The sequence below is a fragment of the Lissotriton vulgaris genome, chromosome 5, assembly GCF_964263255.1.
Source record: "Lissotriton vulgaris chromosome 5, aLisVul1.2, whole genome shotgun sequence".
NCBI lineage: Eukaryota > Metazoa > Chordata > Amphibia > Caudata > Salamandridae > Lissotriton > Lissotriton vulgaris.
The window spans coordinates 143,543,178-143,570,884 of record NC_141693.1 but is presented as its reverse complement, the minus strand read 5'-3'; the positions used below and the strand labels follow the sequence as shown (position 1 = coordinate 143,570,884).

Here is a 27,707-nt window from a genome sequence, read left to right as displayed (position 1 = left end):
CTAATGAGCCACTTCCAGTGAGGGAATGCACTTCCTGCAGCACCTTCTTATACTGCTCCATATCAGCTTTGCTAACCAAGAAGTATCCAGCATCCTACAGTTGAGACATAATGGCACTACTAGGCTGCTGGAGAGTGAATGTAATAGATGTTTAAGAAATGCTTTCACTAGCTAGCTCTGAAAGATTAGAATAGCCCGAGATCTGTCCTTCAAACAGTGCTCCATTCTGAGCTTGTAGCTAATTACCTCAATGTGGGAGAAATAAAGTACCCTCCTCCCCCCTCCCAAGCGCAATATTGCTATGTTAGGAGATTGCTCTTCCTGTGTGTGCTTCTTCCATTTGCATAGTGTTTTACATCAATTTCCAGGTACGCAAATTCTCTCATTTGCTTTATGCAAGAGGTGTCCACTCTAAAGTAGTTTTTGGCCCCTTTACGAGGAGGAAATATTCAATATATTTTTGACTTATTAATAGCTAGCCTGTTTTTTCACAAAACCCACCAAACTTATTAAGCGGGTTCTATAGGCCCCTTGGTGTCTTGGAGCCCAAATAGAGCACCATCTACAAACAGTAGAGTAGCAATTGTGGACACCCCAATTCTCTGTGCATCATTACGACATGGTTCAGCAGCTTTCACTACCTGTTTATTATATAAGGAGAATAGTACAAGAGCTAGTGAGCTGCCCTGACACACCCACATATTTCAATGAGGAAATGAAGTGTAGTTTTGGCTACTGTGCCCCAGCACACTCTAGCTGTGTTTCCACTCTGTAGTCTAATCAACAAATTAAGTACCCCTGCAAAATGCCCTGGGTAAGAAGTGATGTCCATCAGGTTAAACTTGGAGCATATTCGTTTGAGGGCTTCATGTGAATGAGAGGATTGGTATGTACATTTAGACTGCCGGTCTATAAGGAGGGTCCATCGGGAGGCTGAAGTCACCGCCAAATACAATGAGGTCTTCCTGAGACGGACTCCCAGAAATCGGGATCGTCGGTGTTAGGCCAATATATGTTTACTACGTGCATGGGGTCATCACCTCTCAGTAGATGAGTGAGTAAAAGCCTTCCATCCACATTGTGACTGTGTGAGGTAGTAGTAATGTTGGATTTTTTGGGGAAATAAATGTGATCACTCCTATTTTCTTGTGGTCGGCCAGTTGTGTTTTATGAGCCCTACATCTTCTTCTGAGAGTTTTGTTTCCTGGAGAAGAATGATATCCCCTTTAGATTTTGCTAAATACTCAAAGACTTTTCTGTGCTTCGCCAGGTGATTATGGCCTTTGACGTTCAGAGAAACAATAGTAAGGTTTTCTGACAGAGTTTAAGTCTTAGCCATCTACGGGTCTGTTGTCGCTATATTTGTGAATAGCATTGCCGTGGGTGTAGGCGTGGAAATGTTGTCTCTAAGTAAGTATGACAGGATAATCGTGTGTAGCGGGTCATGGGTCTAAACATTAGTGCAACACTCCTCATGATGGCATACTCGTGGGGTTTGATTCTGAGCCTATGTACAATATAGAGCCTGTGATACTACATTAGAGCGCAAGTCAACAAGTAGACATAAACTAAATGAAAACAGATAGGAAACAGCCAAATTTACGGTAACCCACTGTCCCTGCATCCCCCAACTCCTCCCCTAGTCCCCCTCCCCAAGCCCTCCCTTCCCTCCCCGCTCCCTGAAAAACTCAAACACATTAGCTGTGACGGCAGGTCTGTCTGAGGGCAACCCGGAGAGAATTGATGGAGCATGGTCTCAACAGGAGAAACATTTGCAAGAGAACTATGACATAACTATAAGAGACGGTGCGTAAGAAGAGAGTTACAAGTCCCATTGCAGACTTGAAGGGTAATTATGGCACATGGGCACCACTAAGAGAATGAGTATATGAGCTGTTGTAACCATGTATGTTTAACACAGAGTGTATATGAACGTAAATAAACACTTATGAACTGTATGAACTACCGAGCAAAGAGGTTCATAATAAGGAGTTGTGAGTACCACTGCAGGATGGAAGAACAATTTGTAGCACGTGATTAAAACTAGATAGAAGATCCATCTGCTGACACCATATGTGGTTGGTGAAGACCGATTGTGAGCGTGTATGAGCTACAGAGCAGGCAGATTCGCAGAGCCACTAGAGCGCATTAAGGTGTTTCAAGTAGAGTGACCAGCAAGGTCTTGAGGGTTGTCGGTCAATAACCCAAGCTGTGATTAGCCCTCATATAGTGAGAACAAGACCACTCTACAAAGGGAAAAGAGCAATGTGGAGTATGCATGACTGTGAGGCAGCATCATTGTGGGGCTTCTGTGGATACCTATTAATGCATGTGCCAATGTGTTGGTGCGAGAGATAAATGGCTCTCGACAGAACTAAGTACAGCATTCCTATAAGAAGACAAACACCAGTGGAGCAAACAGATCAAGGGATATCAGTTCAAAGGATAAAAGGTTTTCCGCTTGTTGGAGGATCCTCCAGATAGATCCATCTCTTGGGAAAGAGTGTCCTCCAGGTGGTGTGCGAGGTCTTGGGGATTTGTAAAGACGTGTGTTTTGCCATTCTCCACAATCTTAAACTTCGATGGGCCTGCAAAAGAGAATTGAACGTTCTTTGCCCTCAGTTTGTCCCTCAGTTGTAGGAAGCCTTTTCTTGTGTCAACAATCTCCTTGGAGTAGTCCTGCGTGAAGATTATGCCTTGATCTTCCCAGGTGTCGTGATGATTTTTCCTGGCAAATTGTAAAATGGCTTCTGCGTGCTAATAACAGAGTGGCAAGATCCTTTCCTACCTGGAGAGTTGAACGTTGGCATCCTGTGCACTCTGTCCAATTCCAGGCCATGATGGAATTTTATCCCAGTGATGATCTGTATCCAGGACTCAAGGAAGGCCACACATGAGCCGGCACCTGTCTCTGATTCTTCCGCAATGCCAAAGATGCATATGTTCCCTCTTCTGTTTCGATCCTCCAATTCCACGTTTTGTCTATAGCTCACTTGTGACGATCTGGAGGTGCTTAATTTCTTTGGAGGCTTGGGAGGTCATAGCTTCAACCTCGCTTAATCTTTGTTCTGCTTCACAGATGCTCTTGTTCATAGTGCTCATATCTGCGCGGATTGCTGTAAGTTCCAACTGCATAGAGTGTGTTATTTTTCGTCGATTTAGCCAGATCGTGGGCCTCCGCTAATTTTTTTAATATCATGTCCATTGTGCTGTTCAGATCTGGTTTGGCCTTTATAGGAGAGTCTGATGTTGCCGGTTCCGGTCGTACTTTCTTATAGCTGGTTCTGCTTTCCTTATCCGCCAATGTCTGACAGGGTTGAAGTGGTAGAGGTGGTAAACTGTTGGCTCAAGCCCTTCCCTAGTGGGTCTTGATTGGCAGTCTCTCTCTTATTGGTGTCTAAAGCACAGACTCTATCAGTGCAGATAGTGCAGGGATGTCGCACACACCAATGCGCGTGTAGGCTACGTGGGTCAGACGGACAGCGCAGCTCTAGGGCGGTGAGCAATGGCTGTGAGTAGGTGTAGTGACCCGGCACTGAGAGGTGTTGTGGTTCTACGGTGATTCCGGTTAGCACCAGACAACCCAGTGCATCCCCAGTATTGTTCGCGGAGCTCCGTTGAGGTTCTGGTGTGGCAATGAGTGTGGCTCTAATTGCCAACAATGAAAGGCTAGCTACTAGAGATCCTTAGTACCCCCACCGTGCACAACTAGTAGCGGCAGCAGGAGTGCTCTTCCCTCGGCGTATAGATGGTACACTGGCATCAGACAATGCTGTGGGCGGATTAGGAGATAGAAGGCAGAGCGGAGACGGAGGCCATGATAGCGGCCCGGTGGAAGTAAGAGTCACGGTCCCTGTGTGCACAAGGAGTCACCGCCACAGGAAACCGTCTATGAGTGGTTAAATATGCTAGCATGTGTATGCGTCAAGAAGGAAGCCGGGCATCATCTCGTGGGGATCCTGGCAAAAACCCGCTTTCAGCATACAGTCAGGCACCAGGCGCATCATGCGTTTTCCCTGTGTTGCTGGAGGTTAAGCGGCCGGGTGAAAAAGGATCCGCTTTCCCTCGGTTGCAGGAAGAGGTCGGGGCGCTCACTCCCTCTTGATCTTCGAAGCAGAGGAAGACCTGGATTTCCCAGAGTGAGCGGCTCGCCGGGCACTGAAGATATGCATAACCGCTGGGCAGTGGGTTCTAGTCCGGGTTACAAATGCCGTCATTGCTGCCATTACCAAGTCAGGCACCACAAAGTGAATAGCTCGCCTTCTAACTGCCGTTGCGAGAGCGTGGCGTTGCTGAGAGATGCTGATAGGTATGAACATAGTCTGATGTGGAAGTCAGCGCTCGCCCCGAGCTCTGGCCAGAACCGCGATTGCCGCCAATGCCGCCATTGTTGAGTCAGGCATCTCGGTGTGGGGTCTCGTCTGCTATCAGTCGGTGCCCTGGAGATTATCACTCACTTCTTCTTAGGGGTGTAGACTGCACAGGGTGTTGAGAAGGATATGCGCGCAGAAGACACGGCGAGTCAGCCACTTACTCGAGGTTTAGGATCGCCTCAGCGCCACCTGCATTTTGGCTCTTCCAGCCGGTGACCACGCATCGGCCCACGCGTTGTTGAGTTTGGCATGTTAGGGGCCGTTAAACCAGGCTCCCTCGGTCCCGACCTGTTCCACAGGTCCTGGCGGGGTGGAAAACTGGACTGTGTGTTCACTATCTCGCAGGTTATCTCCCGATTGCAGCGTTAGAATCTCTCCTGTGTACCGGGTGACTGATTCAGGCAGCCATTACCGCTGCCGTCCAAGCATCCAGATATGAGGGACTACATATTTTATTCAGCGCCACAAACACTTACTCTAGGATTGACTACATCCTACTTTCCAGTTCGTTCACACATCTGATACAGGAAACAGATATAGCTCTCAAACTAGTTTAAGACCATTCCTGCATCAGCACAACACTCACAGGTACCCACAACATGCTACCCCCGAAACATTGGCGTTTTAACGATAACATACTCTCTGATCCAGCAAACAAACTGAAGATTGAAAGTGCAATTAAGGAATACATCACACTAAATGACCTCCCTGATGTAAACACCCCCACTCTATAGGATGCACTCAAAGCAACTGTTAGAGGTGTAATTATAGGTATCAAAGCACAGAGAAATAAAAAAATAAACCTAGAGCTTAACGCACTAGAGAAATCAAATTACCCAAAATATCTCACTCCGCGAACACGGACAACAAAGACCCACGTCTGGGCATACCCTGCAAACTTAGGGCGAAGAAAGCAAACACAAGGGGATGATGGACGGAGTGCTAAAACTTTACAAACACTCACCCTTGACTGGCTTGACTGTTCCCATGAGGCACAGGGTCCAGAATGATTTGCATATAGCTGTGTCTGAACTGGGGTGGCAAACTGAGCTAAAGAATGATGATGGATTCAACCCAGATCTGTGACTGGGGGTGTGTGTTTGAAAAGTTTCAGCACTCCATCCATCACCTCTTTGCGTTTGCTTTAACCACTGCAGACTCCCATTCGATCACCACTACCAATTTAATTATACCCACTGACACCATTTCAGCTACCATTTTTCTCAATTCTTCCCTTACTGTCAGTGGTAATCTCCTGACCTTATGCCTCAATGACTCAGCTCTCTGTTTTTAACTTTATTTTGCGTTTATAGCCTTCTAAGAACCCCAACTTGTTCTCTAAATACCTGATCCGGTACCAGTCTCGAACTTATCCACATTGGGGTCCTACACCACAATAAATTGGCCTTCACCCCCTAGGGCTAATAATTATGTGTATGTTGAACTGATTTATCCAACCCAAACTTTGCAGACCTGTAAATAAGAGTCGCCAGTATAAAACTTCTGAATATTAAGGTGTACCATTCTAGGATATAGATGGTGGATTCCATCTTGACTGTGGACTGCTTCTCTAGTTATTGAATTATAGTTATTAATTTATATAGCGCTGAATCACCCATGGGGGTATCTCTGCCCTTAGGCTGTGGAACCCTTCTTGGCTCTCCCTGTGAGGGGCGGAGCCAGGCATCCCAGCGCTGGTGGGGCCGTCGTGGAGATTAAGCAAGCTATTGCCCAGAGTTGCAGCGTGGGGCCCATGATTAGAGAAGGCGCCGAAGCGGGAATTATAGAGTACGCGGACATTGATCCTAGACCCTGCAGCGTCGGGAATTGAACCCTGGTCCCGGGCCTGATCTCTGCTTCAGGGTCTGCCGCCTCTAACCAGTGAGCCACACTTCTCTATTTAATATACCAGATTAGAATTTAAGTTAGGTAAGAGTTAATAAGAATAGTGGTAATTATGGGGTTACTATTTTACTCTGATAAACGTCTCATGATTTGCACATTATCTGGCTTGTTTTACACGATCACTTTGGGAAAATAAGGTAGATATATTCTATCCTCTCCTGCACAGGCTTACTACAATGATGCCTGAATATGAAATCTCTAAACATCACTTTATTTTCATTTTCTTGCTCTTCCCCATTATGTGTTGATGAACACCTCCATGTCTTATTTGGATTAATTTATGGCTCTAAAACTTAGGAAGCCAAATATGCGACACGATTGGTGCAGTTATGGTAGAAACATTGTTAGTGTGCTCTTGGTACATAAGTACACACTTTTATTTTGTTATTGTAGCCATGAGGCAGTCATTGGTTGATACACCTATATAACAAAACATCTGGATATAGAACAGACCAGATTAATGGATGTACAAGAAGACGAAATAAAGAAAACTAAAAAGGACATTCCTTGAATAATTTGAACTTGATAAGTACACACTTTTATTTTGTTATTGTAGCCATGAGGCAGTCATTGGTTGATACGCCTATATAACAAAACATCTGGATATAGAACAGACCAGATTAATGGATGTACAAGAAGACGAAATAAAGAAAACTAAAAAGGACATTCCTTGAATAATTTGAACTTGATATTGTTGCTACAGAGCTCAGAAGTATTCTTCGTAAACAGCAAACTATCCTATGGGAATTAAAATGGGAAAAGCGATCTTTTGGCAAAAAAGAGGGGGACAGGGATGTGGAACTTCTATAGCCCGACGCCCAGAATATATTGTTTGGGATCAAGGGCAACAAGTTTTCATGTGCATTTTGTTCTTGGGACCAGTAGGCCCAACGCCCTGCAGCACAAACCCTTTGGATGCCAGTTTCCAGTACCACAGTATGCATCAGGGAAGGACAATGTCTGCAGGTAATGTATTTTGCCCATATGGTAAGGCTGTTCAAACTCATATTCGTGGTTCATTAATTTAAAACCCGTTATTAGCGTGAGCGCTCTAAGTAATGTTGTAAGCTCTGACTGCACTACTGGCAGTGGTTCCAGTATAGGTAAGTGTACACACGTTTTTCAAAGTTTAGCCATATGAGGCTATGTATAATGCTCCCAGAATGCACTCTGATTTGATGCAAATATTTGCAGAAGCTTGAAAGCAATGCGTTGCTTTAAAATTAAAATGTTCATAAAAAAATCAAAGCAGGAAGAAAGAAAAAGAGAAATCGCTAAACTACTTTCAAATTTCAGGTACCAATTCTTTGCAGCATCATTTAGTAACGTGTTGATGCATGCTAGTATTTCCAAAAAATATTCATAATAGAAAATAAGCGTAACCAGTTTCAATAAAATGTGAAACAAAAAAATAAACACGCCTTGGCAAAGCCAGTGAGTCTGAAATTGTGGGCAGCTTTTTAGTTTTGTCAATGTGTGAATTGTTTTGCTATGGTTTTCGTAAAACTTTATTGGTGTTAGAGCTGCCAGGCCCTCATTATTATAACAAACATTGGCAAAAACAAAAATAGTTTTTGGTCTCAAAAAGCACACACTACGACAGTAGTTACTGGCACTGAACAAAACAACTTTGTGTGCTGATATGCTCCTTGTGAAAGATCATAATGCTGTCACTCACAGTGAAGCAGAGGGAGAGAGACAAGGAGACAAGTTTAATAAACGCAAAACGTCATGGTCAACGCCGGACCAAATTAGGGGGCCAAATATTAAAGAAAGTCTCAAAAGTGCACCCGTAGTATATGTCCTTGCATTAAGTGCAACTATACGGCTTTCGTAAATTTCCAAGAATTTACAGAAGTAGGACAAGTAATAGTACTCCTAGAAAATATTTGTGAACTACATTTTAGCATTAGCAAATATGCATGTGTAGATCCGAGTGTTCGCAAGTTCACTTTCCCTCCAACCACTTTTTTCTCCATTCTGGAAGAAGGTTTACATCTGCCATTGTCAGGACTACATTTCCAACATTTCTCAGTATGTGAAAAAATTTGAGAAGAGTTGTTGAAAACTCTTAAAACATAGTTAATACCAAGTTAGTAGGTTTGCACAGACTCAAAAGGGCATTCTAACCCTGGAACTATTGCTTACCACACTACCTTCAGTCCCAGCAACATAAGGGGTTTACAAGTATTCAAACACTTCTATGGTATGAGCCCTGGCATAATCAGAGAGGCTATATCAAAACTCTTATACAATGAAATTACTGACATATTTTGTCGCTGCACTACATGACACCAAACGGACAAGTGGATTTTGTTACAAGACAAATAGACTTATGAAGCAAACTGCCCCATGGACAAGTAGATATTTTATTGAATTCCACACCCCTGGGGAGGGGGTGGGTGTTCCAAAACCAAAAATCCCCATGGATTTTCCATAGACTTCTTAAGAGAAGGTTACAGCCAAAACTGCTGACTGGAATCACATCGAATTTAGATCATGACCCACGGATGTGCATTTTGAAATTTGGTGTTAATCAGTTCAGTAGTTTGAGAATTTAAGGGTCCAAAAAAAAAAAAAAGGGGGGGGGGCTGGTGGCAGAGCTGCGCAATGCGAGATCGAGCGGGCCGGGACACCCGAGCGAGACCACTGACCACGCGTACTGTTGATTAACCACGGGCAGTGGAGGCCCGCATTGGACACACACAGCAGAGGCATCACTTAGAATTGTGCCGCCGCAGGAGACATATTGGCAGGTCCACGCTGCAGGGAATGCGCAGTCCTGAGGCCTAGCGCGGCGAGGGAGGCTCGTATATGGACGTCCCCCGCTTCGCTCACCACGAGTGACTAGGAATATGACTGGCACCCCTGCGCCTGACATAATAACAATAATAAGAGCGCATGAGATGCCATGACACCACCAGAGGATTACATAGGCACTGGCCCCGGGCGAACAGCGCTGCGCTGCCACCTGGCGAGGATCACACAAGTCACAGAGATAAGTGATGGGACATTAAATCAATCAGCCTGCAGCCAACCCCCCACTGTGCATGGCCATGGGCGGTGGTTGGTTGCATTTATGTGAGTTAATTAAGTATTACTTTACGTTTAAAAAAAACCTAGAAAATCACAGAACAAAACAGAGGTTAAAGCAACGTTATAGCTACGTGTGTGAGAAAAAGATGTTTATTTTGTTCTAATCTTAGAAATCCACTGAAAAAAGCAAAAGGTTAATTTAACTTTATAGTTAGGTGAATGAGTGAGGACAAATGTTTTAATCTTTGAAAAACACCAACTGGTCAATTTCTGTTAGCAGCACTAACTACAACTTGCACCCTGCCATGCACTACTTGTGACATAACTGATGACATTTATGACATCACTAATGACATCATTTGATGGCATCATCCAAGCTTATTTTGAACATATCATTCTTTAAACAGTTATACTATTGGCGCTATGAAAGTAAGTGCAAAATAGCTCCGAATAATATGTAACGTCTTTACTGCTATCATACATACAGCCCCCCCATAGGAAAAGCAGGCTTGTTTTCTCTCCAACACTGACCCTATACCATACACTTCATGAGTAGCCAAGTTTATGTTGACTATGACCACCAAATGAACTGGTTATCTATCCTGCACACGGTATTCAATCTAAGGGTTGTGGAACACCTATAGCCCGACTCCCAGGACATATTGTTTGGAATCAATGACAACAGGTTTTCATGTTTATTTTGTCCTTGGGACAAATTGGCCCAACCCCTGCAGCATAAACCCTCTGGATGACAGTTTACAGTATCACATTATGGATCTGAGAAGGGGATTGTCTGAATGTAATATTTAGGTGACCATATGTTAATGCTGTTCGAAATTGTATTTATGGATCATTTAATACAAAGCCTTTCTTATTAGGGCGAGCGCGCTATTGAAATGAAAGCTCGGACTGCACTATTCACAGCGGTGCCAGTGTTAACAGGTTTGCAAAGTTTTTTTTTCTTTTTTTTAACTTTTTTTATTAAAACAGTCACTGGACACATCAATGCGATTAACAAAGATAGAGGTGAAAACAATCCATGGTATACAGAGTTGGAAAATGAGGGGCTTTCCCCTGCGAGTCCTCCATTCTCCCATCATGACTTCCCAGCCCTACAGTTCAGTTACATCAGAATGCCCACCCAGGCTGGTGTCTAGCCCTGCCTATACTTCTCTCTGTGGGCGCAGATCTTTTCCACGTTTTCAAAGTATAACAATATGCGGCTACATACAGTGCTCCTAGAATGCTCTCTAATTAGATGCACATATCTACAGAAGTTTGAAAGCAAGATTGATGATCCTTTGCTTTAAAAAAAAAAAAAATGTAATGCAACTTGGGGGAAAAAAAGGTTTTGCTCACTTACTGTGATATTGTAGTGAACATTTCTTTGAAAGATTGTTTAGCAAAGAGTTGATGCATGCTGGTATTTCCCCTAAAAATATTCATAATGGCAAATCAGTGCAACCACTTTCAACAAGCTAAGGAAAAACATGAAAATAAACAAGCATTTTGGCAAAACCGATAGGTCTTATATTGGTGGTCAGCCTTTTGGTTTTGTCAATGCTTGTCTTGTTTGATATGATTTTTGTAAAACATTACGGGATCTGCCAGTCCTTCACCATTATAACAAACATTGGCAAAAAAATTATAATATTGCTTTGTCTCAAAAAGCACAGTCCTCCCTGGCACTGAACAGAACTATTTTGTGTGCCTAGATAGACCGATAAAAACAAAAAAGGATTTAGTTAACTCCAGACCTAATTGTGGGGGTGGGGGGGCAGCGGGGGGGGGCAATTCTTAAAGAAAGTCACATAATTGCACCCATGGTATATGTCCGTGCAACAGTACATATTTACAGCTTTCATGAATTCAAGAGAATTTACAGAATTAGGCCAGGAAGTTGTACTTCAAGAAAATATTTGTGAACTGCCTTTTTAGCGTGAGCAAATAGGTGGGTGTAGATCTCCTCATGTGAAAATCTATTGCGCATTTACAAGTTCACTTTACCTCAACCACTTTTTCCTAACCCTAGAAGGAGTCTTACTTATGCCATTGTCAGGAGTACATTTCCAACTTTTCTCAGTATGGAAACAAAAATTGATAAAAGCTGGTCAAAACCCCTAAAATATGCAATTTAGTAGGTTTGCACAGACCCAATGGGGCATTCCAACCCTGGAACTATTGCTGAACGCAACCTCCAGCCCCAGTATGTAGATCTGTGGAAAGGTGGAAAAAAATTGAAATTGCTAGAATTCAAACCCTATTATAGCATGAGCCCTGGCATGATCAAAGAGGCTAATATCAGAGTTTTATATAATGAAATTGCTGTCAATTTGTCACTGCAGTACATGACATCAAAGGGACAAGTGGACTTTTTTACAGGACAAGTAGATTTATAAAGCAACCTGTCCCAAGGACAAATGGATAGTTTATTAAATTCCACACCACTGAAATATGTATACAACTGTTCTGGGAACATCAAGTTCCTCCAGATACTTGAACCCGGATACAAAAGTAATGCCCTACTGCAGACTGTCTTTACCGGTATCAAACCGATTACAGTTACTGAACCTACATTGAGAAATGAATTGAATACGAGTAGAAAAATGGGTACTATTAAGACTGTTTACTCTATGGGAGAGTTTACTCTGTACCACACTGTTTTCAGACAGTGAAACTCACATGAGAAATACACCACAGAATATTAAAACGTATCTTCTAAGCACAGAGTACACTCTATGCAAAACTTATCCAAACAGCGACTATTCACTTAAAATAACCACGGTTTGAAGGTGCTGAAGATCATACTACCAGCAGACTTCTTACCCATTTTCTGAAGCAAACCAAGGACATGTACATAAATTATTTATGGGTGCAAACAATCTTCTATGTTGAGTAGAAATGGTCATGCTGAGACTATTATGTCTCATAACCTAAGGCTGCTTACAATACCTAGTATGTAAAATCTTTGCCCTGCTGTAAACATTTTCTAAAGTTCCCAAAAAAAAGTGTGTAGAACATAATCAACACAAGTCACTGGCACATGGAGTTACTCTTCCATACAATGTTAAATGGATTAAAAAATAAAATCCTTTTTGAGGTTCTTATTGCAAGGGACACGTAGAAGAAACAATTATGAACTGGATGGCGCAAGTGGGAGGAAGCTAGCTAGGGCGACCAAGTTGTGGCTGCCAGGTCCGGGAACAACAGATCATTTTGGGAAATAATTGCTCATAGGAGCAGGTGCTCAAATTTACAGATTGACTTATCTAAACCCAGGGGCCAGAGTAAACCACTTTACTAAACTTTATGAGCAAGACCTCAGTGCACCCGCCTGCTACCGCCTAGACTATTTCCCCAGGCCTACACTTTACTCTTGAGAAAATTAGGGAAGCTATTGCTGCAATTAAATTGAAAAAGGCTCCAGTCCCCAAAAAAATTCCTGGAGAATTACTTTGCCATGATGTCAGTCTGGGTAACATATGTCAACTGTTGGAGCAATGCCAGGGGCTCCGTTCCCAGATACGTGAAAAGGGGCAGAATGTATCCCCATTTATATAAGGGGGGAATCTGAGAAGTCCTGGTAAATATAGGCCAATAAGTCTCTTGGATATCCTCCAAAAGGTCTACAGGAGACGGCTGCTAAGCAAATTGAACGATTAGATTCAGAGTGCAGAAATCTTGACCCATTATCAAGCAGGGATCAGACCTAAAGTCAGTACAACAGCCCAAGACCTGAGGCTGCTACTTACAATCTGAAAGTACACAAGGCTCAAAGAAGGTCTTCTTTAAATAGCTTTTGTAGACCTCAAAGCAGCCTTTGACTTGGTCTCTAGTGGGTTGTTGTGGGTGTCATTAAAGACCTTAGGGGTTTCCGAAACCCTCCAAGGACAGTTAATAAGACTTCACCAACATAACTGCACCGAAATGTGGTCTGAACCCCAGGAACAACTAACAGACAATCCCAATATGTAGAGGGGTGAGACAAGGGTGCGTGCTGGCCCCTACTTTCTTATCCTCATTTGTTAATGATGTCTTTCCTACGGAAAAACAGATGCTCCTTAATTTGGCGGGGCAAGTGTCCATGCTCTCATATTTGCAGGCGACAACGTCCTAGTCTCCCAGACCTCTATGGGACTGCAGCAATTACTGGATAATTTCAATACTTTTTGTGGAGCTAGGGGCCTGGAGATTAATATCTCAAAAACAAAAATCATGGTAGTTAGATCCGCAAAGCCTTAAGAAATTCCCTAGGCTTGAGCAATGAGAACGTGGAGGGAATTATTAGATTTGAAAGTTGCGTTTCAATCAATCAAAATTTCTTTATTCGGCAACATAAAAGTACACATTAAAACATACAATTGTCTTGCATTAAAAATGTATAACATTTGGTACTTGAAAGACAAAATCATGTGTCTCCATGCCCTCCCCTGGTGGCTAGAGTTAGCTTGACTATTGAAACACAGGTGGCATGGTTCCATTAATAGAAGCCTACTTTGTGGACCGCCCTATCAAATTTGGGTATTATGCTAGATAGCAGGGTTTTGTGATCCCCATACCCATAAGATAAAGGTGGTGCTTCAGCACCAAGCTTCAATTATTTACAAAAAATACCAGGGAACAATCACTAGAGCCCTACTGCCGGTCACACAGCTATACAAATTAAAGGCTTAATGAGCTACTTTACATGGTGCTGAAATTTGGGGCAATTTGAACACAGAGCCACTGACTTTTTGCGAAAACAAGTACATTTGTTCACGTATCCACCTTCCTAAGAGCACTCCCTAAACCCCCATGTTTCTTGATGTGGCGCTGAAAAGGGTGGGAAAAATTGCCTGGCTAAGGTTACTTGTATATTGGGTGAGGAATTGGAATAGGAAGGAGCTCAAGCCATATCAGAACGTAGTAGAGAAACTGATGTCTCTAGATTAAGGCCTCACTTTCCCGTGGTTTAGATACATCCAATCAGGGTCAGAAAAAGCTGGCCCTTAGATCCTTTTGGTGGTATCCAAGATTGTTGATTGTAGCCTCAAAGAACCAGTTAAAATATTGCTATTGGGAGCATACCCAAGCCAGTCTCCATTAAACGTCTACCCACTGGAGACTGACTAATCAATTTTTGCTCGAAGATAGTAACTTATATGAAGCATTTGTAGATTTCCCCCAACAGCAATTGGCAAAAACGTTGTATTTCAAGTTCAGATATGACACACTGGAAACAGGATCCTTCTCATCTAGGCAGAACGATGGCAGGAGCCCTAAATCTATTGATGTCTGTACAAAGTGCTGCCAGCCAGCTAAAGAAAGCATAAGCCAGGTCTTGTTTTTTGCCCCACATATAACAAACCCCGAAGCAAATGGATGCATCCAATGTGTAGCTGCTTAGGAGTCAGGAGGCATATTGAGGCTTAAAGGGTGTTGAAGGGCGATGCATCTACTTCAAGTCTGCTTAATTTAAGTACCTTTTCTCAATAGGGCTAAGGTAAAAAGGCAGGGTGCTACTTGGTGATAAAATGCTACTAATTGCTCATTTTCACATTTTCTTGTTTGGCTTTTTCTTGTTCGGCTTCAGATTTTATAGGTGTTACCTAAAGTGATTGATTATATTGCAAAATTAGATGTTTTAATTGAGTATGTTTCATGGAATTAAATTTCCCCCAAGAAATTTACCACCACTCTTCAAAGATTTATAACGTGTTCAGTACCTCTACACACCTATGATGCTTTACTACACATGCGTTTTGTAAACATTAACACCTATTAGACAGACACATGCTATACAAAATTAGGGAGAAAAGTAATATGGTATGCACGCGCCTCTATGAAAACTAAAAAACACTTGTTATATTATGAAAACTAAAAAACACTTGTTATGTCATTTGAGATGTCATCAATGATATCATTTGAGATGTCAGTGATGTCACAGAACATGTCATGAGTGATGTCATAAGTAGTGCATGGGGGTGCAAGTTATAGTTCATGGTGATAACTACAACTTGTACATTTCTGTAAGTTTTTATACTTCAAAATGTTATCACTGACATTCACCAAACTATAACGTCACTTTAACCTTTGTTTTTTTTCAGTGCATTTTGAGATTAGAGAGAGATAGATATCCATACGAGTTTTAATAATTGACCTGGGCGAAGAAAAAGCAATTGTCACAAAGCACATGCGATGTTGCAAATGTACTCTGGAGTTGAAAAGTTATTCACTGACCTGTAACATTAGGGTTAAATGGGACAGGTCTTCCAAACAAAGCACATGCGAGGAGAGGGGGAGAGAGAGAGTCTGGAAGAGAGGTGAGAACTGTGTGACGATTTGAAATATATCAAAGTTGTGAGAATACTTGAGAGATTTCTAGATAAATACGGAAGGAAGTAAACAAAAGTGTGTGAATGGTAGACAGGTTACAAAGAAGAATCGCAAGCTGACGTTGCAAGAACTGTGGGAAAGATCAATGGGAAGGCCTGCTTTAATTAGAGAAACCTGCTAGTGAGGAGAGGTGAAAGGTAATTGGGGGGTTAGGGCTGAGCTGAAAAGTAGATGCAATCCCAGTGACAAATTAAGTATCATAAATGAGTTCCCAAACTGTTTCTTTCTGCATTTCGCTCTTACAAAAAAACAAGTCCCCTTCCCACACCTAACAAAGGACAACATTAGTTGTGGCTGCAGACATTCACCTCTCAAAGCAATCAGTCATCGCTTTCAAATTGCCCGAAATTAGGAAGTTTGTGAAGAGTAATTTGAAAACAAAGCATGTTTTTTCACTGTGCAAACGGGTATCCTGTTCTATTATAAAGGTTGTGCTGAGCGTCAGCTAAAATGCGTCTAGGGAGTTTGTTCATTAACTGTCTACAGCGGATAGTGATTTCGGAACACAGATGCGCGGCATACAAATGCATTCACATGCAATCCCAAATCAACCTACACGTTAAAGTAAATCCAGACTTCCTATCAAATCATTGCGATGTTGTTTTTTCAAGCGACATCACCAAGCCATTCTCTGTTTTAAGCTGGAGTCGAATGAGGGAAGGTCCTTTATACAAGGCGTCAGTATCTATAACTTCGTCTCCTTGGAGAACAGTTCACTTCCTCAATGGACCATTTAATGAAACCGCTAAAGCGTGGTTGCTGAGAGGTTGACCGAAGGGCGCAGCATCAGCGCCCAGAGACTGGTTATGGTAAAGCGTGCTTTACAAATACACTTTTCAATCACAGACGCGCGCTGGGATGTATGTGAGCGCTGGTTGCTAGAGAGATGGGAGCACTTCGGTGGTGGGGGCGGTACCTGTGTGACTGGAGGTGAAGGGAGATAATTAAGATGGTCCTGGGAAGGAGAAAGATAGAATATATGAGGAACGATGAGCAGCAGCGGGAAAGGGGAGACCGACCTTGGGTGGGTGAGGGGCTGGGGAAAGGTGAGACAAACCTAGGGTGAGTGAGGGGTTGGGAAAAGCGGAGGACTGCAAGGGGATAAGTCCTCGTACTGAAAAAGCTCCAGTACCAACAAAAAACGCCCGAGTCCCAGGGGACACCATCTGGCAGCGGATGCAAAGGCGGAGTGCGCAAGCGTGCGAGCAGGAGGGGCGAGAAGAGAGAACACATCCCCTATTCATCCCCTGCCAGCAACCTGCCTCAGCACCCGGGGCCCAGACTCCTGGGAGACCGGTACGGACGGGCATGACACCGGACCGAGACCCAGCACAACAAGCAAGCAGGGGTATCCACACTGAGCGCTGCACTCGGGATACTGAAGGGCATGACAGCAACTTTCCTCGCAGGTCCAAGGGTGAGGGTGGAACTTTCCAGACAGCACGGAGGTCGGCTCTGAAGTCAACTAAAGGGACGCTGGTCTCACCTGACAAATAAAAATGCCGCACTTTATTTCCGCATACGGGCGGTAATCCGGTCCTGTGTGCGCCTATCATTTAGAAAATGGGATAAACCATACTCCAAAGCATACTGCACGCATTCAGGTCTCGCTCAATCCAAACAAGGGCATACAATTGAAGCAGAAGTGCAATGTTTATTCCAGTCAGGTGAGACCTGCGTCCATATCACCAACAGGCACAGGCTGCTGCATTCACCCCCAAGTGACACTGTCAGAGGAAGGGGACAGTGGGTTTTGCGACAGCGGAAGGGTGAGACACCAGGGTGCCCGGGTCGCCACAGCCCTGTCCCCTCTCCAGAGACTGTCACGCTGAAATTCGCGTCCCCAGCGCTACCCCTGCCGGTTTGCTTTGGGCAACAGTCAGCGGCTCGCGCAGCCCCTTCGCCTGTCCCCCCACGCGCAGTCTCCCGCAAGCGCGCGCCCGCATTGAAATGAAAGAGAGACGGCAGAAAAAACAGCCCAAGCGAAGGTGGCGTCCTACCCTGTCGCAGCCGGTGCCGAGTCCCTCCACGGTCCCCCTTATCCTCTCAGTGCCTCTATCTGGCTCGCTCTCTCTCTCTTCCCCTCACAGAACTGGTGGGACCGGGGCAGTCACGTGTGCGGGCACCCGAGGCGCCGATAGGCCGATGGCAGCGAGCACGGAGTCCCTGGCGCTGCTGGGAGACGCTGCGCGAGCCCACCTCCCCTCCCGCGCTGCCTCCTCCCCTTTCCCACCGCCGCCGCACCTGAGAGAGGAGGCAGAGCTGGTGCCGCCGCCGCTCCGGGGAGGAGGGCGGAGCCTGGCGTGCCCGCGCGGCCCCTGGCCCCGCCCCTAGTGGTGGGCGCGCGCGTGCGAGGTGCGCAGAACAATCGCGGTGCCCTCGATGTGCGTTTTGTTGTTTGGCCGAGTCGGTTGGTTCGCTGGGTGCCCGTACAGCGGCTCGGTGCGGGCTTTGGAGCTGCTCACCGGGGCACATGCGTTTTTCTATGTATTGTGTGTCTCGGCATGTCCTAGGTGAGGCACTGGTTCCAGCGTGTTGCGTAGTCCGAAGATATCGCACGTGCGTCGGTCCGAGTCTCTCCTAGGCTGACCGAAGATGAGGCGTCTGGTTAGCGAGGCTCAGAGGGGGCGAGTTGCCGGAGAGTGGCTGGTTGTCCTCAGAAAAAGTAACGTGAGGCGCTTTCAGGACAGCGAGACACCGCTGGCACCTCGACGGTGGAGCGAGAGCGAAGGACTGAGTCTGCGGATCCGTGCCTTCTGACAGAAACGAGACGCCGCGCTCGGTGACGGAGCATGGAGTGGATTGGCGTTGCCGAATTAGGAGACTAGTACTTCACGCTATGGACTAGATTCATTCAGGTGGGATGCTCGTCTCCTGGCAGGGCCGACACAGCCTTTCTTCCTTCCAAGATCAGACCGCGGTCACTATTGGGAGTGACACTAGAGTATGTTTATCTGGTGCATGTGGACTAACTCGTTGGAGTTGCTTGTTGCAGAAGTGGTATTTTTGAGAGTCGCTCCTTTTGTTGAACGTAATGTGTATGCATTTCTTCGTGCTTTCAAGCTGCTCCCTCTTTGGGAAGTCCCAGCGACCATGGGCATGCGAACGTGCATTGCTATGCCAAAAATGTACAGTTTTGGGATACCGGCGAGTAGATTTAGGTACCCGGTCGGGTCCATAATAAGCACTTTAGCAACCATATCATTTCATACAGAGTGGCGCGAGTAAAGAAGCCGGGAGAGATATGTGTTATCGGACAGAAACACTGGATCACTAAAACAATGTTCGGGTTGTTTTATCTGACACGCGAGTCGCGGAGTTTGTTTTACGGCTCTGCTCTGGAAAATGTGCGATGGTAGTGATAGCCTGGTATACTGCGCGTATCCCTGTGTTCCCATCCAACTACCAGTTCTCAGCCTAAATATCCATTTCAAGCACGCTTCTGATGATTGCATCAGTGTCAGTATAGTTGAAGTGATTCTGCAGAGGTAGTACCTAGCTCAGGACTCTTTCGCTTGTATCTGTTCTTTGCATGCTTGATGCAGGTTCAAAGGAAGTCTTCCCCAAAGGCAGTGTCTCACCTTCACTGCTTGTGTGGCTAAGGAAGGGCCATGTAGATCCCCTTGGTCACTTTATTGCGACACTGTGGTTAATACTGGATGCTCAAGAGACTACACAATACCAAGAATAGTTTATTAACAGGAATACGTAATGTCGCTGGTTATCTGCTTACTGCGCACAACATAAGTTAATCTTTTTACATGATACTCCTAATACTGTTGTCATCAGGATTGGTGATCAAGGAAACATTAGCTCAATTTATTTGCAGAAGTACATGTTTTGTGCAATACAAAGTGTTGATTTCATGGACTTAGTTCTCGCTAGTCTCATGTGTTGCATATCTGGGAACTCCAGAGCATCTTCTGTTTGCTTAAAAAGCACGACAATACTTTTCCGCCACATGTTTTTGTTAGCAGACTTTTTTTCTTCTGTAAAGGTCTGGTTTATAAACGCACGGTAGAAACTCGTAATCTCTACTGCTGTTAAATAGGCATGTTTACGTGCACTTTGCAAATAGGTGGCAGCTATAGGAAGGATCCTGCCGTTATAAATGTAAGATATTTATACTAACTCCATTCCTCTGCTTTTGATCGACCTCACATCATTGGGGCTGTCCTTTGCTAAAAGAAAAGAATGCCCAAGTCCCCCAGTTAAACATTAAAACCTTTGCAGAAATGTAGATGTACTATTTAAAAAAACCAAAACGAACAATCCTGCATCACTACATAGCTACCAGCAGCATCTCAGCCATTCAGTTTTCTAATCTGTGATTGAGCCAATTGGGCTAGGGGTGCATTGTGTTGGGCACTATTAATAAGCAAGAGCAACCGTCTTTGGAAAAAACAAACTAGTAATGGTACAGACAGCTTATCACGAATCACCGCATGAGACTGTGACACGCAGTTCTGTTTTATTAATGTGCTAACAAACCTGTAAACCTATTTTCCTTCTCAATACCATCTTCACATAACGTTCTTAAAAACTGCGCACAGTAAGGACTGAGAGAATCAGTCGGTCAAGTGTTGCGTGTTTTGTTTCCAACCATTTCATGTACTGTAATGAAATACAGCAACGATAACGTTGGTGCAAGTAGGCTTTCGTATGGTCTAAGAGTTCAGTTTCTTTACATCCTTTAGTGTTGACTGCATAAAGACCTAACTGATGTTATTCGTAAATGTTAAAGATCGTGACGGCCCCCACCTCATATAAACGTCATGTTGGTGGTTGTACCTTCTGTTATACAGACCATGCACTTTTGTATCCGCAGCAGGAGTCTGATAGCCTTCACTTAGCTCTGTATTTCAATAAATGAGCTATGTTTTTTTTTTTAAACTTATGCATTCAGCTAACCACTTACTGTAAAACCTTGTACGGTCTAACTTTTGCATTTTGTTTGACATCAGTTTCTTTTCATTTGACTGGAAAAAAAAATCCTTTTTTTTTTTTTTAGATAAACATTTGAACAGGCCATTGGTAAAATGCTCATAAGCAGTTCAGTTACCTGCTGATCCTAGCTGTCTAGAGGACTCGGACTCCACTTTAAGGCCATTTTACGGAGTTGTTTTTGCTCATTTTGTTCCTTGTGGTATGCATGTACTGATATTGTGAGTTTTAGGTTGCTTTGTCGTCCTACGCTCTTAACACTTAGCTGTCCATATGGACTGGCAGCAATCTGCTTTGTGATTGGGATCTCCAGAACACATTTCAGGATATTTCCATCATCGTATCCTTTTGGGTGACTTGACTGTAATCAAGGGCACTGATTTTAAAGTGGACTAAAATGTGGCATTGGATCTTCTGTACTTAAGACATTAAGAGCTTGTAATAGTAACTAAAACACAATTATTAATCAATTTCAATTTATAAACTTTATTCGGTTCTTAAAAAGACACCATAAAAGCACAGATACAACATACACAAGTTAAAAAGCAATATTAAAAATATTTAGTCTAAAAAATATAAATGTTTCAGATTTTATGTACTTGATGGAAGGGCCAGGATAGTTTTAGGGAATTTAACTGTCCAATGCAATTTTAAGGGACAATATCTCTGGTAGTCCTCAGTCTTGTTGCGATCCGAATGAAGTTTATCGTGCAGAATAAAGTGTAAGCGTCCTCTGCTTCCTTTAAAAATCTCAACGCCAGTTTCGCTTGCTTAAATCTTTGCTCTTTCAGGATACCCACCAGGAACTTACGTCTTGGTATCGCGTAAAAGGGGCACAGTAGGACAAAATGAAGGGTATCCTGCGGAGATCTATGATCGCAGCCGCAGGTACCCTTCTCCTCCACTGTGCGGGTAAATCCAGATGGTACTGCAAGGATGTGATGTAACATATTGATTCTAAATCGGGTTATGAGGTAGCGATCCTGCGCATTGTACATGACCCTTAGATAAGGTTCCATACCTTGCTTCGGTGTGAGATTGTTATAAGAGAGATTGGTGGATTTGAGCCTCTCTTTTTCTGCCCTTGTCAGTTTCAGCTGTGCTAAAAAAAGTTTTTTGACCGAGGTTTTGCACTCCGGGGTTAAAGAGTCGGGGGCTAAGAAGTATTCAGAGCAGCCAATCTCTGTTAACGAATCTTTAACAAATTTCAACCAGGGGATTGCATGACCCTTGTCTCTTTTGAGGCAATCCTCGATAATTTGTCTGGTTAGGGCCGCCTCGGGGTTGGTCCATACCTTCACCCAAGCCAGAAGGGGTTTGATTTTAATTTTATCCTCCAGGAAGGGTTCTCCCAGCTCTTCATGTATGATGTGAGCCGAAACACTCTGTGGGACTTTCAGTATTCTTCGTAGAAATTTATTCTCTTCCGTCTGGAGTGGCTGGATTTTTTTTCCCAAAAAGCCCCACACTTCTGCTCCATAATTTACTTTTGCACAGCAAATGGATCTATATAAAGTCAAGATTTGTTCCGGGGACCATTTCCCTAGTCTCTGCCCATACCCCATGATTGCTCCTACTGCGGCCGCCAATTTGGTCGAGTGTTTTTCGATCAGGGGTTTAAACGATAGGTCGTGGTCAAATAATACCCCCAGATATGTAAAGGACTTGACCTGGTCTATTTTGTGTGGCCCGATGTTATAGGAGAAAGATCCTTTCGTTGGTTTCCCTGATGTCATGATGAAGGATTTTTCCAGGTTTGTTGCCAGGTCCAATTTGTCCATGAATTTGACGAACCCATCGATTAATTTTTGTAGCCCCAGGGGTGTTCTTGAGAGCAAAACCGCGTCATCGGCGTAAAGTAGTACAGGTACTGCTCGATGACCGATTTGGGGTGAGTCAACTTTAAGTTTAAGAAGGTCCTGCTCCAATGCGTTGATATAAATGGAGAAAAGGAATGGGGCGAGGATACACCCCTGTCTTACTCCACTGTTGCAACTAAAGGGGTCGGTCTTTTTTCCTTCCTGACTATATCTCACGCTTGCTGAGGTGTTGCGATGTAGATTTTGTAGGGTCTCAACTAGGGAGTGGTCCACGCCTAGATCCATTAGCAGAGCCCACAGCTTTTTCCTGTTTACGCGGTCGAAAGCCGCAGAGAGGTCCATGAACCCCATATGTATTGTCCCCCTCCCGGCGATGGTGTATTTTGTGATCAGGAGATATAAATTTAGGCATTGGTCGGTGGTAGATCTGCCTTTCCTGAAGCCATATTGTGTTTCGGAGAGGATTTGGTGCTCCTCTGCCCAATCTTGCAATCTTGATAGGATGACTCTACCCAGCACCTTGGCAGTCACATCAATGAGTGAGATGGGTCGGTAGCATTGGGGGTCGTCCCGATTGCCTTTTTTGTAGATAGGGACTATGGTCGCCGTTGACCAGGACTGGGGGAGGCCTACCTCCGCTGCCTCATTTAGCACCCTCGTGAGTAGCGGAGCCCATAGCTCTGGTTTGCTTAGGAATAAATCTGGTGGTATTCCGTCCGGACCCGGCGCCTTATTTTTGCTTAGTCCGGTTATTCCCAATTCGACCTCCTTTAAGGTGAAATTTGGTTTAGTGGGCTGATGGGCCTTGGAAAGCTCCTCTTGGGGTGCATGATTTGAATGGTTGTATAAGCTGTGGAAGTGTTTTTGCCATTGCTCCGGCAAGATGGTATTCAGGATTTTTGGGGCTCCTTGGTCCTGAAAACATGGGGCATTGATCACTTTCCAGAAGGCAGTAGAGTCCTTTCTTTCTGCGGCGTCCCTTAGGTCTACCCAAGCCTGGTTTTGTATGCTCTGTTTTCGTGCCTTCACGGCTTTTTTGTATTCGGCTCTGTTCCTTGCCACCTTTATTTTGTCCCTTGGTTGGGCATGTAGACGGTCCTTCAGGTTTTTCAGCGCCTTTGTGCATTTGGAATCGAACCATCTGGGGTTTGTGGGCATGTTATTATTCGCTCCCTTGGTTCGAAGGGCGTTATTTACTACCTGCGCGATTTCTTCAAATGCTTTCACCACCGCACCTCCAGTTACGCAGGGGTCGAGGCATTTGTCGATCGCTGCTGATGCTTCACATAAGAGTTTTTTATAAAAACAGCTCCCATCAATATTGGCCCATTTAATTCTTCTGCCCTGGTCTACCACTCTTTCCAATGTGACCTTTCCCTTTACCGCTGAAAAGACAAAACCTTCCATTTTGATGATCACCGGGTTGTGATCGCTGAAGCTACTGGCCTCTATGAAGTTTGTGCTAATAAGTCTTTTTAAATGAGCCGAAACTAGTGCAAAGTCAATATAAGAATGACAGCCCCTGCCTTTGAATGTTGGAGTAAGTTCTCCTCTCTCGTTTAGGATGGCAAGATCCATGGTGTGGGCGAGGTTGTACCTTTTCATTAGTCTCTCTAGGTCCCAGCCCTCCGGTGAGTGGGTGAAGTGTGGGCCTTTCATGATTGTGCATTTTGACCAGTCATTATTGGCAGGTAACAGGTTTTCGCAGAGATGACAATTAAAATCTCCCATTAAAATTAAATTCATGGGCTCTGGTGTCTTAGATAAAAAGTTCAAGCAAATCTCAAGTTCTTTTATAGCTACTCCCTTCTCAGTTATGGCCGGTGTATTATACCAATTCATTAACAGGAAGGTTAGGCTTGACGAAGTAAACCTTAGTACCTGAAGGTGACGTGTGACCCATTTGGTGTTGGACCAGGTGCCATCAATGTCTAGGTGGACATAAATCGCGAGCCCCCCACTCGCTCTCCCTGAGGTAGCCTTTTTTGCAGGAACGAAAAAGCTTTTATAGCCCTCCATGCTATATTCGTGCGGTTCAGTAGCCCAGGTCTCTTGGAGGCATAGGATGTGGAATTTCCTTATGTAGCTGAGCCAGTCCTGAGATGTAAACTTTGTCGCTAGCCCTGCGATGTTCCAGGTAGCTATAAGTAAGTTATCATAAGTTATTGCCTTGGGAGTCCTTCTACCTTCGCCTTTCGGTGGACTTGGTTGTTTGTCCTTTGCGGGTACGACGGCCATGCTTAGTTGCGGCCCGGGGGGGTTAACAATTCTGTTCTCATAATGTGTCCCCTCCCCTGTCCCCTGGGTGCTGGTTGGTGGTGTACTCCTACCTTCTGTGGTAACTAAAACACAATTATTAATCAGAACCAGTGTTTCCATGGACCTTAGTAATAAGCCAAACATTTACCTTTGACAGGAAAGGGTGTTCAAAGGGTTTTACAGAAGGTTCGGTCTGGTCCTATTCTTTCAATCTGGGTGAAAATGACAAGTGTAAGAAGATGCTCAAAAAAGTGGCTGGAGAGGTTGTAATGCTGAGCATCCCAAAATAGATGTCCCATGTATCGTGGGAAAATATGGCATACTGTTGGGAACAATTTACCATAAACATTGCTAATTGAGTGCAAGCCTATGTACTTATCCTTGACCAACACTTGGGTCCTTCAACAAAAGTGTTTTCATAGTGTGTCCACATTGTATTTGTATTGTATATTTATAAAGCACAACTATCGCTCCGAAAGGAGCATCCTGGCGCTAGCTAGATAGTGTGCAAACAATTACCAATACAGAATTGGATAGCGGCCATGACATAATCATCTGGAAGATTGAAAATCCAGGTTTTTAGTTGCTTCCTAAACTGGTTTTCCTGGGTCAAAAACCTGAGATTCTTGGGCATTGCATTCCAGACTCTGGAGGACAGGAAAGTTAGGGTCTTACCACCCTTGGTTTTGTAGTTAAATTTGGCTAATTTTATCAGATTATCACCAGAGGATTTTAGCTTCCTGGAAGGGTTGTAGTGGGGGTAACGCCTAGTAAGATACTTTGGGCCTGTGCTATTAAATGCACGAAAGGCGATGATCAGGATTTTGAATAGTATCCTTTTATGCAGAGGTAGCCAGTGAAGGGTTTTCAAAGCAGCCGATGCTGAAGATTTCCTTGGTAGTTTTAGTACTAATCTGGCTGCTGAATGTTGTACACTTTGAAGTTTTTTCAGCGTGGATTTTTTCACACCTGCCATCAGGCCATTACAATAGTCGAGGTGGGCGAGAATTAAGGCCACTGTTACCGCCTTTCTTGAGTCAGTGGGCAGGAAGTCAAAAAACTTCTTTAGAGATTTTATGATACCAAAGCAGCTTCCTGCCACATTCCTTACATGTTGGTCGAATGATAACTCTGTGTCAAACAGGACACTGAGATTTCTTGCTGTCGCCACTGTCTGAGGGGGAGCAGTGGAATCCTCTGGCCACCATTTGCTGGGACAGAAATGGCAATTTTTTCCCATGGGGAGGATTTCTGTCTTGTTGGCGTTACATTTAAGATGTTTTTTTCCATTCAATGGAATACATCCTTCAGGCAGTTCTTAAGGTTTTGTTCAGCATTAGTAGTTTTCATCAAGGGGCACAATGAGTTGAGTAGCATCAGCATACGATGTAACAAGTATGCCGTATGATTCAATCAAGGAAATAAGAGGGACCAAATAAATATTAAATAATAAAGGGCTCAAAATGGAGCCTTGAGGGACTCCAGACAAAACCTTTTTTTCTTTAGAGAGGAAAGGACCCAGTGCAATGGTTCGAGATCTATCTGTTAAAAAAGGTTATCCACGCCAGTACCACATCTGAAATACCAATGTCTCTTAGTCTACCTAACAGTATTGAGTGCGAGATGGTATCGAACGCTGCTGTGAGGTCTAATAAAATCAAGACAGCGTTCTTTCTTTGATCCTGCAGTAGCTTTATAGAATCAGTGAGTTCGATCAAGGCCGTTTCCGTAGAATGATGAGGACGGAAACCTGATTGTTGGGGATGGAGGACATTGTAGGTTTCTACATGGCTTCTTAGCTCTTTGTAGACCATCTGTTCAGTAATCTTACCCAAGACTGGGAGGAGTGAGATTGGACATAAATTGGCGAGGTCTGTGGTGGATTTATTAAGCTTTTCCATCAAAGGTTTCACAACAGCCTGTTTCCATTCTCGTGGAACTATACCTGTGTTGAGAGAAGAGTTTACAATCCCATTTATGATGGGATTCAACACATCAATTAGCTGATGGAGAATTCGTGGGGTGCAGGAATCGGAAGGAGCGCCAGATTTGCAGGCCAGGATTACTTTGCTATATTAAACCAACTTTTTTTCAGTTTGCTGTACTTTGGCCGTTCTGGCCAAGCAACTGGGCCCACTCCATGACTTTTCATGCCTTGAAGAGCATGACTGCTACATATCTGGTAATATATTTGTAAGGTATGCAGAGTTATATTAGTTGAAATCAGTAGTTGTGTGATATCCTGTGGGGCTACTCGACCACTTTGAAGTAGTTATAGAGGGAAAGGTGCCTGGTGATTGCCGAAGGATACATTTTGATTGGTTCTACAGGATCTGATAATTAACCAAAGCAGTAGGAGAGGAAGCAAGAGGACCCAGATCCCACTTTAAGCCCCAATAAAGCTAATTTGACATGTCACATCAAATGGAGACTGGTTCTAGGAGCCCAGGTATCATCTACAGAGTCTGCAGCAACTCTCGAAAGACATGGTCATTAAAGAGTTCCCAAGAGATTAAATATCTGAGAAGACGGAAGTGACCCTGTAGCAGTAAGACAATGGAATGTCCTGTGGGATCCAGAAGTATAGCATCCAAAAAAAGGAAGATGGTGAGGAAAATCCTTGGCGTGCTCCTAGAAGTGGGCAAACTAAGCAGGGGAGGGTCAGTCGGGGGCTGCCAGCACAATTCTTGAGAGAAAACCCCTCATGAAGATGATCCTTGGAAGGAGAGCAAAAGTTGGAGTTGCATTTGGTGCAAAATTGAACCCATGCTTGGAGGAAGATAGCTACCTTCGACCTCTCCTCGCCCCATATAGACCTACTCGGAACCATAGGTCTGCAGGTAATGTTAAGTTGACAGTTCAGAAAATTCAAAAGGCAGGTTTGGGAGGCAGGTCTTTCAACTTCTTAAGAGCTAACAGGCGGAACCAACTACCACTTGATCTTAGGATGCTGCCCTCAGAAGCGTTGTTTAGGGCATCCCATGTAGACTGGTAC

At 44.1% G+C, this 27,707-nt stretch overlaps 1 protein-coding gene across 6 annotated transcripts in view; it reads right to left on the bottom strand.

Moving 5' to 3' along the window:
• STRBP (spermatid perinuclear RNA binding protein) overlaps window positions 1-17,931 on the bottom strand; it is a 518,214-nt gene extending 500,283 nt beyond the window's left edge. For 4 of the 6 annotated variants that reach the window (XM_086921076.1, XM_086921080.1, XM_086921078.1 and 1 more), the window contains exon 1: window positions 17,690-17,866. The gene's annotated coding sequence lies outside the window, so the exon portion shown is untranslated. Of the gene's footprint in view, window positions 1-17,689 lie in introns of all 6 variants that reach the window. The other 2 variants (XM_086921075.1, XM_086921077.1) reach the window with 2 other exon arrangements.
• Between the last annotated feature and the right edge of the window lie 9,776 nt (window positions 17,932-27,707).